This window comes from Vicugna pacos, chromosome 14, assembly GCF_048564905.1.
Source record: "Vicugna pacos chromosome 14, VicPac4, whole genome shotgun sequence".
NCBI lineage: Eukaryota > Metazoa > Chordata > Mammalia > Artiodactyla > Camelidae > Vicugna > Vicugna pacos.
Window position 1 is genome coordinate 39,287,857 of NC_133000.1, and position 18,857 is coordinate 39,306,713.

Sequence of the window (18,857 nt, forward strand, 5' to 3'; positions counted from 1 at the left end):
TGGTGTTTGTGCAATTAATGTATAAGAGTCATTTATTACAAATTTTAGCATTGGAAATAATAATTTAATTAGTTTTTGTTTCTTGATTTCTGATATCTTCTGCCATATTTTGCATTTATATAGATATATAACCAAGTATTTCTATATTTTCTTCTATAACTTTTAGCTTCTCAATATTTTAAAAGCCTCTCATGTTCTATATTTTCAAATTTTTGTTTATTTTATTTTATATATTTATATTACTTGTAAAGATAAAATGTCTTTTCCTTCAGTATGAAGTTAAAATCCAAATTGATTTCCTTCCATAGTGAGCTGAAAGGAAAGAGTGGTCCCCTGTTTCATCGCATACCATAGAGAACATGCATAGACAGCATAAGACTAATTAGCCATACAGAATCCCTTTAATCTTGGAAATTAACTGTTATTTATCATTGAGTTTCCAAAGAACATCAACACCTAAATTACATAATAATACTAGTAATAACTTCAATGTAAATCTTTCAAAAAGACACTTCACATTTTCTTGCTGTGTTGAGTAATGTTGACATAATTTAATATTTTATTCATGGTCAGGATTATCATTATAAGGACCAGCAATTCTATTGCTCATTGATGAACTAAGCCATTTTCTGCCTTCCTCTTACTGCTCATAATAGAACTGAATGCTGTTTACCACTCTTACCTTAAATTCTCTCTTCACTTAATGTGGTGGAAATGCACACTTGACTTCTTCCTAATACACCAGGACTTCCATCAGTGCCTTAGTGCCTTAGCCGTGAGAAATCTAAGTGCTTATATTTTGTTGTTGGGGCCTAGTTTGTTGTTCTACTGCCACCCAAGGAACACGTAGTGCTTATAGAGCTGAAAGAAAAAAGCAAACATGTCTCTCCTAGAGACTTCAGAGGGAGCATGGCCCTGCAGACACCTTGGTTTATTTATTTAAACTTCAGAACTGTGAGAGAATAAGTTTCTGTGGTTTTAAGTCACCCAATTTGTGGTACTTTGTACAGCAGCCTATTCTCTCTTCAAAATTAAATTCCATCCAAATTTACATCATCAATACAAGTGTCTCTTTTAATGTGTAGACAAAACAAACAAAAAACTACTTTTACATGTAACATAGCCAATATCAAACTGCTAACTTTCCCCTCTCAACTACTCCCCTCCCCCTTGCCCCCCAAAACACAAGGCCTTCACATTGCAGTGTGCATAGTACTACTAATTGGTGGGTCATTCTAGCCAAAAATTGAGGGAAAAAAACTGGATTCCCCTCCCTCACTCCCAGAGAATCCTCATATCATCACTAATTCTCCAAAATTGCCTCAGAAATCAAACTGAGTCTTTCTAGTTTCCTACCTCTCTTTTGTACTAGTCCTTACCACCACCCACACTAACCTGGATATTTTAATAGACCATCAATTTATCTCCCTCTTTCTTGCTTGCTATATTTCCATACAAATATCAGAGATATTTTATAAATATGAAATAGAGTTTACAATGCCTTTATTTAGCATTTTAATGTTTCTCCATTGCACTTAGCCAAGAATTCAAACTGCTTAGTGCAGATTGGAAGACCTGTCTGATGCAGCCTGTGCTTATTTCTCCAGTTTCAAGGCAAATCACTTTCTCACTTACTCGGTACCATCTATTCACACTGCCCATCTTTCACATGTCAGAGAATGACTGTTTATGCTAGTCTCTTGAGTGAATCATTCTCTCTCATAAACACACTCATTTTTTTTATGGATGTCTTCTCCTCATTGTTTAAATATAATTTGAGTGCTACCTTCTCAGAGATGCTTTCCTTAGCTATGCTATCTAATGCTGTAGCTATACTTGCTGTCACTATTAATTTATTTCAAAATATTTGGCCATTGACTTCATTGCACTTGCCACAATATATGATATATAAAATCTTATATTTATATTTAGTTGTATTTGCAATGTTGATAGTTTACTGTCTTCCCCAACACTCTAAGACCTTGGAAGAGAACAGCCATAATTACTGCATTGTCCACTGAATCCTATATCCTAACATAGGGTCTAGCAATAAAATAGCAATCATCATTGAAGAAAGGAAGAAAGGAAAGAAAACAGGAAGAAAAGGAGGAAGAGTGGAAGGGAGGATAGGAGGAAGACCTTAAACAGCTCCCATAAACATGCTGAGGAACGAGGCAGAAATAGACTCACCTATTATCAGCCATTCCTTGTCACTACTGACATATGTCCAGCAATTAGAATCTATTGTATCATTCTAAATATCCAGAGAATGACTGTAGCTTCCAGATGGTGTAAAATTTGGCTAGCCTTTGTATTTTGTCTAAATCTTTAGTCAAAAGTGTGTTTTTAAAGTTAAGTTTGGAGAAAATTTGGTTCTTGTTCCATCAAGATATTATTATCACTATCCACTATCCTTAGTAGATTCATAGGGCATGTATTTATAGAATATGCATTATCAATACATAATTATTATAAGGAAAATATGAAAGTATTATTTTAACTCTTGTCAAATATGAAAAAATGCTGTTCATTAAAAGAATAAACTAATTATTCTAATTACAGTGCAGATTCTAGAAAAAAATAAACATTCATTTTTTACTTAAAGTACATAAAGTAGTGTGGGAGAAGTTTCTGAGTTATCAGCAACATAATTGACTAGTTAATTTTTGCATAACTATGAAAAATTATAGAAGGAGTAAATATTTTCTTATATATAGATTAGGGAGGAGCAATAGAACTTTTTTCCTCTAATTTTGTCTACTCTTCCAATTTGTTTGTTCTGTCTCTGAGATGCAAAAAGGAGAAACCAAGAAAAGGACAGCATTCAAAAATAATATTTTAGAGTTCCACTCCCATTTAACTAGGCAACATTCATTTAGGAATGTTCACAAAGCTTTCTCTCAGAACATTTGAACAAACTATGGTTGTAGAAGACAACAACATAGTGGGTTTCGATGCTTCAGTTATGAGTGTTACATTAGGATATTTTAGACAAACCAAAGGCACTGAGCCTTATAGTGCCTAGAAGTCATATTTATGAGTCAATGTAAACTTTTCCTCAATAAAATAAAGGAAAACTAAAGAAACTTGTATAGCCACTGACAGATGAATTTAGTGGTCTTCTTTTTTATGGATTCTGACCATGTAAGCAATTAAGAATTATGGATAGTGTAATTTTTTTTTTTTTGGAAAAGACAACTTGAGTTGCTCTAGTAAGTCCTGGAAACTCATTTAAATGTATATTCAGAATAAGGTTTACATTATATGGCTGGAGCAAACTAGCAAAAGTCTGAAAAATGAACAAGACTAGGTCTAAACAATATATCTCTGATTTATTAGTGCCTCATTCTATTGAGGTTAGAAATTTTCTTCTGATATTTCATATTTTTACTATTTTTCCACAATAGGAAAAATAATGAAAACTACATGTCTCATGGATCTAAAATGAATGCAGTTTTAGTGTTCAGCAATGGCAATGAGTGGGAAAATGCAATCATTGTTTGCAGTAACTACTAATTTAGGTTATCTGCTACCAAAGTTGGCATTTTCAAAAAGTTAAAATACTCAATGGAAAGAATTCAAAGCCATCTTGAAATATGTATGGTAATGCTAGACTTTTCCTCATAGCCTTGAATTTGAAGCTTAATTTTCTTAAAATTATTTATATTTGTAGTTCTACAGTTAGCAGATAGAGAGATCCTCAAATTGGAAAACCCACCCAGTATGTGGATCCCTGCCTGACAGTTGAGAAAGAATTCTCAGCAGATGTGGAGGGATAAAGTGAAAGGCAGGCTTATTTATTGCTCAAAAGAGGAAAAGGAAAGAAAGCCCTTGAGTGAGGAGCTGTCAGCCAAACAGCTCCAGCTTTGGGTCAGGCCACATGGGCTTTTATTGGTGACTTCTGCTATCATGTCCTCATTCTGAGTGTGCTGGAGCCAATCACCTTTTTTCTAGTTCTTGTATGGGCTTTTCTGGCTGCTGTCATTACAATCATCAACTGTCATGGCACTAGTGGGTGTGTCATTCAGCATGCTAGTTCATTATAATTTGCATATAATGAGAATCTAGTCCATGGGAAGTCAAATCCTCTGCCATCTTGGGCCTAGTTGGTTCTAACCAGTTCTTATTTTTTCCTCTTTGCAGCTTACTCCTGAGACTTAGATAGGAGTAATTGGTTTCTATTAAAGGGAGGGGCAGAGGTGTGATCCTGGGGGCAGTAGCCTCAGTAACAGTTTGTGAGATTACTGAAGAGGATGCTAGGAAAGAGATCTAGTCATCATGCAGTTTAGCTTTTTCCCTTTGGTGGATGTTACAGTATCCATAAAACAATTCAAGAATCTATGTCAGACAGTGAATCTGTGACTCTATTGTCTTAATTATAAACTAATTGAGCCTGCTCTTTTATGACAGGAAGGCCTGGAAGACTTCAGCTTTTTTATAAACAAGAGGTAGGGGTTGGCAGTGCCCCATAGGGTCTTACTCAGTCTCACTATTGGCTTAAAATGTTATTAAATCTCTGAAAAGACCAAGTACCTTTTCTTTTAATGTTTATCATATGTATTTTTTTTCCAGGAAAAGTAGTTAAAATTTGAATCCCACATTTATATAGATGAAAGAAATTTGGATGTAATTTAGTTCATTCTTCTGTGCTGAGCAATGACTATTTCCACTGACTAATTTTAGATTGATAAACTTCAATGCTGTTTTTCACAGAAGTTTAAAACAAGTGGCCATGAGACCCTTTATCTAATAACAGTGTGAACATTTCTTTATTATATGAAAATTATTTTTCAATTCACCTCTACTATAATGAATCCTGAAAGAAATTTCAGGGATAATTTACCCACTCTGGTGTTTTCATACGTTGAATCATTAAGATGACTCATGGTTTATTCTATTTTTAAAGATCTTTACTTGAAAATAATAAGAATTTTAGGACAGAGACTTTTAAGTCAAAAATACTGAGTCCCATCTATTTTTAAAATGTATAATCTTGGAAAAGTCTTCAAAAGTCAAAATTCCTCACAAATCTGATAGAAGGAAAAAAAAGAATAAGAATAATAATAAGAAGAAGGAATTAGCCCAGAACCTGTCCCACAGGGAGGGAGCAGCAAAGAAGAAATAGTGCTCTTATGCTGGGATGCCCTGTCTCCAATGGAGAGGTCAGTGGGGACAGATGGGGAATCACCAAGGCTTGGAGGAGTAAACAGCAGCCTTTTGGCTAAAAGAAATAAAAGAAACTGACACAAAGCATCCCTGTGATCCCCAGCTCTAGACATGAGCCAGCAGGAGTGGGCCAAGACTGGCTGCCCAGGCCAGGTGAAGGGCTGGGACCAACTGGACAGAAACAGACTTAGGGGGCAGTAATGTGCTGTGGGCTGTGGCTGAGAATATACATGGAACAGAATAGTCTGGGTCCCACATTTAAAACAAAAAAGGAAGAAGAAGAAGAAGAAGAAGAAGAAGAAGAAGAAGAAGAAGAAGAAGAAGAAGAAGAAGAAGAAGAAGAAGAAGAAGAAGAAGAAGAAGAAGAAGAGGAAGAGGAAGGGGAAGGGGAAGGGGAAGGGGAAGGGGAAGGGGAAAAGAAAGAAAGCAAAACTGCTGGTGTGAGTTGGGGGGAGGGGCACAACACAGTTGGACCTTAACCTCTGTCTCTGCAGTCCCACAGCACCTTCACTGGTACATTGTCAGGAGAAGAGAGGCAGGCCTCTGCCATAGCCACTATATTCACTGGTGTGCAATTCCCAGGTGGAGGTGGGGTTGAAACCAGAAACTGTACCCAGGGACTCTGAAACTTCAAAGGCAGAATTGAGATTTGTTTACAGCCCAGGGACCAATTTGCTCTGAGGGTGCCTTTGTGGACCTGTGCCTCTAAGAAGAATGAGAAAATAGCAGAGTTCTTGCACACTGTGGGGGTGAGGGCTGGTGCAGCATTTTCAGTGGGTCTGCCTACCAGACACGGATGTGGTACTGGGGATGACATTGACCTGGTTCCATGACTGTACAATTGCTACAGATCTGGAGGCTCTGCCAGTGCAGGCCTTTGAGATGAACAAGCGGAGTTCAGACAGCAGGGCAAGTGTAGGAGCGGTGTTTGGCACTGGGGGTATTGCTGATCCAATAGCAAGCTACAGTACAGGTGTGCAACCCAGAAATTAGTGGAACTGCACCAGTATTTCTGAGGGCAGACAACCTGGGGTACACCAGAACAGAGCACTGACATCCCTGTGCCTAAAGTGGCGATAAGGGCAACATAAAAAGAGTACGTGAAGTGCTCCAACCCAGCCTACCATGCACTGCAACCCAAAAGCTAGTCTGAAAGCCTCCATTCCAACAAAAGGGAAACAGACCAGGTCCTTGTCAGGGCTGTGACAAACACGGAACAAAACAAGACACCACTCAACAACCAGGAGAGTCTCAACCATTACTTCAAAAAGGGGATAATAAAAGCACTAAAGGAAATAAGAGACAGTATAAATAAACATACTGAATACTATAAAAAGGAAATAGAAATGATAAAGAGGAGCCAATTAAAAACAGAAAAGTAAAAAACAAATGTGCAGTATACTATATATATGTATTTACATGCAATATAATGTGTGTGTGCAGTTGAACTATAATAATTCTACTTAATAAAACTAAAAAAGGAGGGGAAAAAAACCCCAGAAAACTCAATGGTTGAGATAAGACCTGACATGAAGGCAGTCAAAATCAGACTAGATAATGCAGAGGGATGAATAAGTGATTTGGAAGACAGAATAACAGAAATTTCCCAATCAGGACAACAGACAGAAATGCAAGTGAAAACCAGTGAAACCAGTAAAAGAGACTTATGGTATGATATAAAGCAATGAAACCTAAGCATAATAGGGGTCCCAGAAGGAGAAGAAAGATAAAAGGGGTTTCTAAAGGTATTTGAAGAAATCATGAATGAACATTTTCCAAAATTAGAAAAGAAATCAGATATCCAAGTACAAGAAGCACAGAGGGTCCCCAACAAGAAGAGACCAAATAGACCCACACCAAGACATATTATGATTAAGATGGCCAAAGTTAAAGATAAAGAAATGATTTCAAAGTTAGCAAGAGAAAAACAAATAGTAACTTACAGGGGAACCCACATAAGGCTTTCAGCTGATTTATCAACACAAACATTGCAATCCAGAAGGGACTCGTAAGATATATTCAAAAATTCTAATTGAGAAAAAGCTGCACTCTAGGATACTCTAGCCAGCAAGGCTATACTTTAGAATAGAAAGAGAGAGAAAGAATTCCACAGACAAGCAAAAACTAAAAGAATTCAGCATACTAAACCTATGCTAAAAGAAATACTGAAAGGTCTACTCTAAATAGAAAAGAAGCAGGATGCTATAGAAAGGAGGAAACCATAAGTGGAAAGGTGATAACTACAATGAGTTGCAACAGAACAAACATGAAGATGTAAAAGAGGACATCAAAATCATTAAAGGTGAGAGAGGGGAATAAAAAAAATAGAAATTTTTGCTATTTTTTGTTCTTTTTGGGATGTGTTTGAGCTCATATGACTATCAGATTAAAGGAAACAAATACAATAATGGGTTAATACACTGGAAAAACAGGGTCATTACAAGTCAAGAGAACACCAGAGAGTCACAAAACCCCAAAATAAGCCAAGATAATACAAAAGAAAATTACCAAGTCACAAAATGAAAAAGAAAGGAACAAAGAGGAAATACCAAATCAACTGGAAAACTATTCTCAAGATGACAATAAACACACATCTATCAATAATTACTGTAAATGTCAACAGACCAAAAGCATCAGTCAAAAGATATAGAGTGGCAGATTAGATAATAAAACAAGAACCTACAATATGCTTTATATAAGAGACTCACTTTATGGTGAAAGACAAGATAGATAGAAAGTGAGAAGATGGAAAAAAGATATTTCATGCAAATGGAAATGACAAGAAAGCAGGAGTAGTAATACAGATTCTGGACAGAAGAGAGTTTAAAACAAAGGCCATAAAGAAAGATAAAGAAGATTAAATATATACAATGATTAAATATAATTATTAAAAGAGAAATACAATGTGAGAATATACACTAGTTAACATATATGCACCCAAAATAGGAACATCTAAATACATAAAGCAAGTACTAACAGACATAAAGGGAGAAAATGATGGAAACACAATCATAATAAGAGAATTTAACACCCCACTAACATCATTGGACAGATCTTCCAGAGAGGAAATCAGTAAAGCTATAGAGATAGTAAATGACACAATGGAACAGTTGGCCTTGGTTGATATTTTTAAGACATTACACCCACAACAAAGAGAATATGCATTTTTTTCAAGTGCACACAGAACATTCTCTATGATAGATCATATACTTGGGCACACACACACACACACACACAAAAGCCTCAATGAATTTAAGAGAATATAAATTATTTCAAGTATCTTTTCTGACCACAATGCCATGAAACTAGAAATCAACCACAGAAAAACAAAGGAGGAAAAACAAAAAAAAGACAGCATGGAAATCAAACAACTAACAAAAAACAGTGGTCAATGATGAAATCAAAGAAGAAATTTAAAAAATGGAAAACCCACACAAAATCCATGGGAGACAGCAACAGCAGTCCTATAAGGGAAGTTCAAAGTGATACATAACTTCCTCAAAAAAGAAAATTCTCAGGTAAACTATCTAACCTATCACCTACAAGAATTAGAAAAAGAAGAGCAAACAAAACCTAAAGTCAGCAGAAGAAAGAAATTAATAAAGATCAGGGAGGAAATAATTAAAATAGAGATTTTTTTTTAAAAAAAGCAGCAACAACAGAAAAAAATCAATCAAGCCAAGAGCTGGCTTTTTGAGACTAAACAAAATTGACAAACCTATGGCCAGGTTCACCAAGATGAAAAGAGGAAGAACACAAATACACAAACTAAGAAAGAATAAAGGAGAAATTTCAACCAACACCACAGAAATTTAAAAAAAAAAAGCCATAAGCTAATACTATGTACAACCATATGGAAACAAATTGGACAACCTAGAAGAAATGGACAAGTTTCTAGAAATATACAGTCCACCAAGAGTGAATCAAGAAGAAACAGACTACTTGAACGGACTGATCACACAAAATGAAACAGAATTATCAATAAACAATCTTGCTGCAAACAAAAGTCCAGAAATAGGTGGCTTCACTGGGGAATTCTACCAAACATAAAAAGAACTCATACTGGTCTTTCTCAAACTCTTCCGAATGATTGAAAAGGAAGGAGTACTCCCAAACTAATTCTATGAAGCCACCATCACCCTGATACCAAAACCAGACAAAGACACTACCAAAAAAGAAAATTACAGCCCAATATCACTGATAAACATAGATGCAAAAATTCTTACCAAAATATTAGCAAATAGAATCCAACAGCACATAAAAAAGATCATACACCATGATCAAGTTGGATTCATCCCAGGAATACCAGGATGGTTCAACATAAGCAAATCAATCAATGTGATACACCAGATCAACAAAACAAAGGACAAAAGCTGCATGATCATCTCAATAGATATACAAAAAGCATTTGATAAAGTTAAACACCCATTTTTGATGAAACCTCTTACCAAAGTGGGTATAGAAGGAATATATCTCTACATAATAAAAGCTATTTATGACAAACCCACAGGCAGCATAATACTCAACAGTGAAAAACTGAGACTTCCCACTAAATTCTGGAACAAGACAAGGATGCCCATACTCACCATTTCTATTCAACAGTCTTGGAAGTCTTAGCCACAGCAATCAGGCAAGAAAAATTCATAAAATTAATCCAAACTGGAAGAGAAGAGGTAAAACTGTCACTATATGCAAATGACATACTATATAAAAAAACCCCAAAAGCTCCACAAAAAAGCTTCTAGAGCCGATAAAAGAATTCATCAAGGTAGCAGGTTATAAGATTAATATACAAAAATCAGTTGCATTTCTTTATACTAACATGAATTAGCAGGAAAAGAAAGTAAAGAAACAATCCCTTTTAAAATTGCATTCAAAACAATAAAATACTTAGGAATAAATCTGAACAAGACAGTGAAAGACTTGTACATGGAGAACTAAAAAACACTGATTAAGAAAATTAAAGATGACTTAAAGAAATGGAAAGATATCACATGCTCTTGAATTTAAAGAATCAATATTATTAAAATGGACATACTTCCCAAGGCAATCTACAGATTTAATGTGATCCCTGTCAAATTAACCAGGACATATTTCAAAGAACTAGAACAAATAATCCTCAAATTTCTGTGGAATCACAAAAGATCCAGAATTGCCAAAGCATTATTGAAAAAAAAAAAAAAAAAACAAAGAAGCTGGATCAATAACCCTCCCAGACTTCAGATAATTCTACAGAGCTACCATAATCAAAATAGTGTGGTATTGACATAAAATCAGATATATAGATCAATGGAACAGAATAGAGAGCCCTGAAACAAATCCATACACATATGTTCAATTAAACTTTGACAAAGGAGGCAAGAATATTCAATGGAGAAAAGGCAGTCTGTTCAGCAAGTGATGTTGGAAAAACTGGATAGCAGCATGTAAATCAGTGGAGTTAGAACACTCTCTCACACCAGAAAGAAAAATAAACTCAAAATGGCTTAAAGACTTGAATATCAGACAAGACATGATAAATCACCTAGAAGAAAACATAGGCAAAACATTCTCTGACATGAATCGTAGTAATGTTCTCCTAGGGCAGTCTACCCAGGCAATAAAAATAAAACCAAAAATCAACAAATGGGACCTAATTAAACTTATAAGCTTTTGCACAACAGAGGAAACCATAAGCAAAACAAAATGATAACCTACAGAATGGAAGAAAATATTTGCAAATGATGTGACTGACAAAGGTTTAATTTCCAAAATATATAAATAGCTCATGCAACTTAATAACAACAATAACAACAACAAAAAACAAACAACCTAATCCAAAACTTGGACAGAAGACCCAAATAAGCAGTTCTCCAATGAAGACATACAACTGCCCAATAAGTACATGAAAAAATGCTCTATATCAATAATTATCAGAGAAATGCAAATCAAGACTACAATTAAGCATCCCCTTACACCAGTCAGAATGGTCATCATTCAAAAGTCCACAAATGATAAATGCTGGAGAGGGTGTGGAGAAATGGGATCCTTCCTACACTGCTGGTGGGAATGCAGTTTGGTGCAGTCATAATGGAAAACAGTATGGAGATTTCTCAAAAAACTAAAAATAGACTTATCATATGATCCAGCAATCCCACTCCTGGACATATATCTGGAGGGAATTCTCACTTGAAAAGATACACGCACCTCAATGTTCATGGACGTGGAAGCAACTTAAATATTTATGGATAGAATACTGGATGAAGAAGTTGTGGTATATTTATACATTGGATTACTACTCAGCTATAAAAAAGAATAAACTAATGCCATTTTCAACAACACGATTGGATCTAGAGATCATCATTCTAAGTGAAGTAAGCCAGAAAGAGAAAGAAAAATAACATATGAAATCACTCATATGTCTAATCTAAAAAAAAAAAAAAACAAAAACAAAAAAGAAGAAGAAGAAGAAAAGAAAAGACACTAATGAGCTCATTTACAAAACAAAAACAGACTTGCAGACATAGTAAACAATCTTATGGTTACCAGGGAAAGTAAGTGGGAAGAGATAATTTGGGAAGTTTGAGATTTACAAATATTAGCCACTATATATAAAAATAGATAAAATAGAAACAAATTTCTTCTGTATAGCACAGGGAACTATATTCAATATCTTGTAATAACCTGTAATGAAAAAGAATATGAAAGTGAATAAATGTGGCTATGTGTGTGTATGTATATATATATATATATATATATATATATATATATATATATATATATAATATATATCACATTGTGCTGTACACCAGAAATTGATACATTGTAAGTGACTATACTTCAATTAAAAAAAAAAGATTCACTGAGACAGACTGTCCAGATTTCTCAACATTTCCATAGGATTTTGCTTTAGATTCAAAAGACCATGACTATTTCACTTAGAGACTATTAGATGAGTATGAGACTTTGTGATTATCAACTCTACCCTACACTTTTATAGCTAAATCTTAACTTAAATCTATTTATCCTGACTCTTATGCCTATATTTGTTGTCTTAACATGATGAAACCACTATTAGTTGATGTTTGTGGGAATAGGTTGTTGTTTTAGATAGTGGGAACATTATTTTGGAGTTAGCATTTTGTCCATAGTTGGTTATATGTTTATGCAGGGAGAGAGAAGTTTTAATTCATATTCTAAAGGATACAATACCAGAAATGCTTATGCCCTGTGGAATACAAAATTTGCTTATGAGGACATTGGAATCATCCAAACTGTCTTTGAAATATGTGTTTATCTTCTTTTGAGAGTTAATTTTTATGCAATCACAAACTTAATTGCAACGTACAATTAGTAGGCAGGTGTCTTCCTTAGTGAGCCATCCAAATTCAATAGGATCTAATGGCTATTTGATTGGCAACATCAATACAATATGTCTTTTCAAGCATAAACTTGTATCATGCATAGCCGTTTAAAAAATTAACACAAATTATGTTTTAAGCCAAAGGGTTAATCGTTGTCTCTTCTTTCAGAATAGAATTGAGAATATTTGTTCAGGCAACTGTGAGATATGTTGTTTGGTGCCTGGGTTGCTGTGATTAAAACAATGCAGTGCCATCAGCCTGGTACATGTCACTAACACTGAATTCATTTTTTAGAGCAAAACCATACACCCATCTTCCATTGCAATTACTGCAGAGGAGGAGAGATTGAGAAGTAAAAATGAAGCATTTCAAGGATGAATGGGCACTGAAAATTGGTAAAGTGGCAGGAAAGTCCACGTTTGAAGAATGAAGAAGAGACTACATAGAAAAAGCCACTTGGAAAACATGAAAAAAATGATATTTTGAAGAAACATCTGTTTGCTGTTGCTAAAATATTTTAGCATTTAAATGTTCTTATTTGGGCTCTGAAGTTAACACTTCCCTGAAGTCGTTCACACCTTTGCTATTACTCCTGTTCAGCTACAGATCATTTTAGGCAAGGCTGATTTTAACAAGAAAATGGTGCATTTATTTATAGTGAGTGGAGTACTTTAAAAGTACTAGGCTTTTGTGAAATTTTAGAATCTGAGGAAAATAGAAATACTATGGAAATTTCTTTAAAATACCAGAATGGCATCATCCACTGGAAATTACAACCTGATTAAGGTCATTAGAAAATTCAGTTATTAAAAAAAAAATCACTCACTATACTAGTGGGTTTTCTATGACACTGTAGAGTCTCTATCCATAGTGAATCATATAATCCCAACATCATTTAACACACTATTTTACATCTTTCTCTTTCACTCACTTGCTCTTGCTCTCACTTTCTCTTTTTATTCTCTATGCCCTCTCTCCTCTCTTCAATCCTCTTTTCATTCTTTTATTTCTCTTTTTTTCCTGTTTCTTATCTTTTTAAAATTTCACATTATTTAACTGTGTCCCTATTAAAAGAATCAACTTGTTAATGAGATTCTGTTCATACTCTCTGTTATCTCCCTCATTAAAGTAGCTAATATTTTGGAATTTTATAGTTCTGAAATATCTTACCATTTCAGATGCAATTATAATGAGCAATGAAGGTACCTTGGTATTATAAATGTATGTATTTTGAAAATGCCAAACTAACAGGCCAAATTGATACAGATTTATAGGTTTTGTTTCATTATTTAACTGAATAAAGTCCTCCAAATGAAAATCATAAATATGAAGTTGAGTCCTTTTGTTTTAAATGGTAAGTATTGATGTTGTAAAGGAACACTGTCTTGATACATTAATTACTACCTCTTGTCAAAAGTATGACAATGGAGTCTCCTAATGGAAAAGAATATAAACAGTATTTGGGTAATTTATGGACTAAAATCATAATATGTATTAGAGAAGGAAGACTGCTTGTTTTACACATTTGAGGCAGACACCAGTTTTCAAAAAATAAAGACTCATGAATAAAATGGATGCAGGTTTGTTTTTCATTCAATATTTTTGTACAGGCAAATTAAGAAAAGGAAAGTGACTAATGTAAGTTAATGTTAGAACAGGCAGGTAGCTAGACGTGAGCCAAGAAAAGGGGATGCAGGCCAAATGGCAGGAATTGGGAAAAAAGAAAGGCAAAGGCCAAATGCAGGAAACCATACATCCTGTGAACAACAAGGGTCCCTGGGCAGAGAAAGAAAAGGAGGAACCATTGGGCTGATAAGCAGTCACACATTTTGTGGTGACAAGTAGCCTGGAGGCTGACAAAGAAAGATGGAGAAAAACTAGAATTTCCAGTGTTCAAATGTAACCTTTTGTTCATTATGCTCTCATTTCAGTAAAATTAGCCTTGCAGATTAGAGGTACTCATCATGCACTGATGTCCTGACACTTTTGATTCAAACTAAATAAGGACAAAAATCCCTCCATCATTTAGGAATGTGAACCTGGGATGAAAATCAGGGAATACTACTCCAAACCCTTCCCTCCCCAGTGAACTTCCTACCCATTCAACCCATTCATTTTTACACTGTATGTAACCTACTTGCCAAAAAACTCAGGGCAGCTGCTCCCCTGAGCCTGCACACTCTCCCCTTGAGGGTGTACTATCTATCCTGTAATAAATGCTGACTTTACTTTCTTAACCTCTGTGTATTGTCTCTGAATCCTTTCTGCAGTGGGACAAGAACTTGATACCAGCAACAGTAAGAAAATATTAGTAAGGATGATGAAAATATTATGTAAGGACCACATAAACTCATGAATGATGTGGAAACAGAGACAAACACAAATATTGCTGATTATGTATGTTACATACAAGATTACGTGTGGATTGAACCTATGTTATCATGGCACTAGTTGCCAATCCAAATCCTTATCCCCTGAGCCACTGTCCAGCCTGAACTGAACAGAGGACCCAAGGGTCATGCTGCAGCACCTGCTCAACTCACCCTAGAGAATGCAGTTAGGAAATACAACACTAATCCTTGGATGATAGTCTGCCATAGTTACAGAGACAGTCTTCAAAGTATGTGAAGAGTTATTATACATAAATGTAACATATATAAGCAAAATACATGAATAGAGATAAATAGGTGATGAATAAGAAAATGAACTTTTCCTTTGAGTCACAAATAAAGAACATTTATAGTCCTTCCTTTTCTTAACCTTAAATAATGTCCCAATGCCTAATAGATCTACAAATGTACTGCATCTATTACTCAGAGTAAAGTTCTGTAAGTAATAAACACAAGTTCGACTAAACTGGTGATGTTTTTGCTGTGAAGCAAAAATACTGAAGATAAGCCAATTATTACAGATGTCAAAATGGAAAGAGTACAAAGCTACAATCCTCAAAGTACGAAAATAGTTTATTGAGGTTTGGGGAACAGAGGAGCAGAGGCAGAGTAATATATCATGCATGAAGTCAATGTGATTATGATTTTTTTGATCTTCACGCTTTTTCAAATAGATTTACATTAGGCTAAAAATATGCTTTGCACTTAGATTACAGAAGATTGGTTCTAAACTAGTTTTTTTTGTTTCCTTTTAACTTATCTGCCAACTTCATTATTTTCTTATTCATTCTCTTATCTGATTCTTATTCCTATTTGACCCATGTTTTTATTTTTCATCATTTACCTTTGCCTTTTTCATTGTTTCACCACTGGTCACTGCTAAGCAAAGCAAAAAGGCATACACACATGTACAATCATAATTCTATCTGTATCTGCATCCAAATGTATTATTAAGTTAGTCCAAGATTACTGAATCCTGATAAATCCAGATATAGCAATTGTATATTCATTCATTATATCAGTAATCCACATTTCTTCTTTGCTTTTGGGAAAATTATTCAATATCCTTCCTGTATGAGAAAACTTCTGAAAGAGAAGCAGTAAATGACTAGAATGTAAAACAGAGAACCTGGTGAATGAGGTTGTACAGGAGCCAAAGCTATACAATGGCTTATGGTGGCCATATGGGTTAATTTTTAAGCTCATCTTCAATGCAACCCTTTTATACTTTGCTGTGTAGTGCTGAGGCTGGGACTCTGGAAAAGACATTCAGCTTTTCCAGCAGTCTTCTAGTTAGGCTCTGCTAACAGAGGGCCCCAAAGGAGACCCAAATACTAGAGGAAGAGGAAGGGACATTCTGCTTCCTGCAGAACTTCAGTGGTGGTTCTTTACCCTGCCAGTGGCTCAGCAGTAGTTGGCTCCAGTTTTGTTAGACAGTTAAATAAGTAGGGTCACTAGGCAGATAAGGTGGAGGAGAGGGAGAGTAGTATAGAAGATGGCAACATGCCCTCTTTTAGCATAAAGGGCTGTACTTCCTGTGTACTTCCACTACTACGTGGTAGCAACAAGAACCTAGCTGGACATAATCTAATGCTCATTGCAATATAATTAGCACTAGGTTTAGCCCCCACTCCCTCTGGGCTTTACTGTGTGCATTATGGGCAAGGAAATGCACAAAAGAGGATGAGCATGACTAAGCATTCCAGGGAAAAGAGCTGTCACTCAATCAAAAGATCACCTCTAAGGGAGGATATAAGAGAAGGGACAAACATAAATGACAAATGCTGGAGGGGCTGTGGAGAAAAGGGAACCCTCATACACTGCTAGGGGGAATGCAGTTTGGTGCAGCCACTGTGGAAAACAGTATGGAGATTCCTCAAAAGACTAGGAATAGACTTAGCATGTGACCCTGGAATCCTGCTCCTGGGCATATATCCAGAAGGATCGCTACTTCAAAGTGAAACCTGTACCCCAATGTTCATAGCAGCACTATTTGCAATAGCCAAGACATGGAAACAGCCAAAATGTCCATCAAAAGATGACTGGATAAAGAAGAAGTGAAGTATTTATACAATGGAATACTATTCAGCCATTAAAATGACAACATAAAGCCATTTGCAGCAACATGGATGCTCCTGGAGAATGTCATTCTAAGTGAAGTAAGCCAGAAAAAGAAAGCAAAATACCATATGAAATCACTCATATGTGGAACCTAAAAAACAAAAACAAACAAAAACACCCATAAATATAAAGCAGAAACAGACTCATAGACATAGAATACAAACTTGTGGTTGCCAGAGGGGAGGAGACTTGGGAAGGGACAGAATAGGAGTTCAAAATTTGTAGATACTGACAAGAATATGAAGAGTAGATAAACAAGTTTATACTGTATAGCCCAGGGAAATATATACAAGATCTTGTGATAGCTTATGGTGAAAAAGAATGTGACAAAGAACATATGTATGTTCATGTAAAATTGAAAAATTGTGTTCTGCACTGGAATTTGACACATTGTAAACTGACTACAACTGAATAAAAAAAAAAATAAGAGAAGGGACAAAGAAAGACCACTGATACCCACTCTTGGATCAACCCGCATTCCAGTTTTGAAGGTGTACTTTTGCTTTGCTAGTAAAATCTTTAAAATCTTTTGCTACACAACCGTTTTGTCTCTCGTCAGAATTCTTCTCTTCTAGGCAAGACAAGAACAGAGGCTTTTTCCCTTCTCCTTCTGGGATAACAGTTTGAGTTTCCTGTATTCCCAGAAGCCCCTCACCTTCCTTCAGATGAATAAGTCACAGCCTATTGATCCCCTTTCTCGGAAGTCCAGTGCCCAGCTCTACAGGGCCCCTCCTCCCAGACTGTGAGGCTTAATAATTGCTACCCTGCCCACTGTAGTGATATCAGCTGCTTCAGTTACCATCTTAGTGTCCCTTTTTGTCTTTTCATTTCTCTACTACTGGATTGTTTCTTATATGAAATTCTCTTTGTTAAAATAATGATGTTGTCTCTGATCTCTTGACTGGACCTTGTGTGATATACTGTTTCTAATTTTAGGCCATTAGCTCCTAGATACTAATAGTTAGTAGAAGATAAAACCTGGAAGTTAATTTCTTTCTTCAACTCCCTTGCATGTACAGTTTCCCTCAGAAAACACACTGGATCATAAGACTGATTTATAGTATTTTCCTCAGTTAAAATGTCTGTATCCCACAGGTGCCCTACTGGTTTTTATTTCAACATATATCATTGTTGTAAAACAAAAAGGCTCATTTGCTTTGTAATCTGCTTCAAGTAATTGTATTTGAAAAAGGATAGATTGGAGCTTATAAAGCTACTGTAGTGAGAGATATTTAGGTAGAAAAAAATGACATAAACCCACTAAATAAGAATGTTATGCAAGGCAGCATTTAAATCATTCATTCATTCAAAAATAAACCAAGATTATGTGACACACATGATTTTTCAAGGCATGAAAAACAGTTCTTATTTTCAAAGATTTTATATTTCATGTAGAGGAGACTTGATACTAGATCACATGATGTTGAAAATATATCAAACACACACTTTGTCTTTTTTTTTTTTTAATACCAAAGCAGTAGGAATGTAGGACACATATGTAGGAAAAAAAGTAAAAAGAGTATGAAAAGTAGTATATAGTATTACTGGAAGCATCAAGGAGGACACAGATCTTTCAACAAGCAATCTGATGTTGTAATGATGATAGTAATTTTCTGAGAATACAGAGCAAATATCAGAAATAGCCATCCTTAATAGAGCCTAAAAAAGCACAAAATTTAAATGAGTAATTTATGTGGATATTTATTCTTCTAAGATTATCTAGTGTTTCATAAGAAAACAACAACAATAGCAACTACAAAACAGTAGTTTAAGGCAACAGCAATCATTTATTTTGTTCCTGAATCTGCAACTTAAGACAGCCATCTCTGCTTTAATC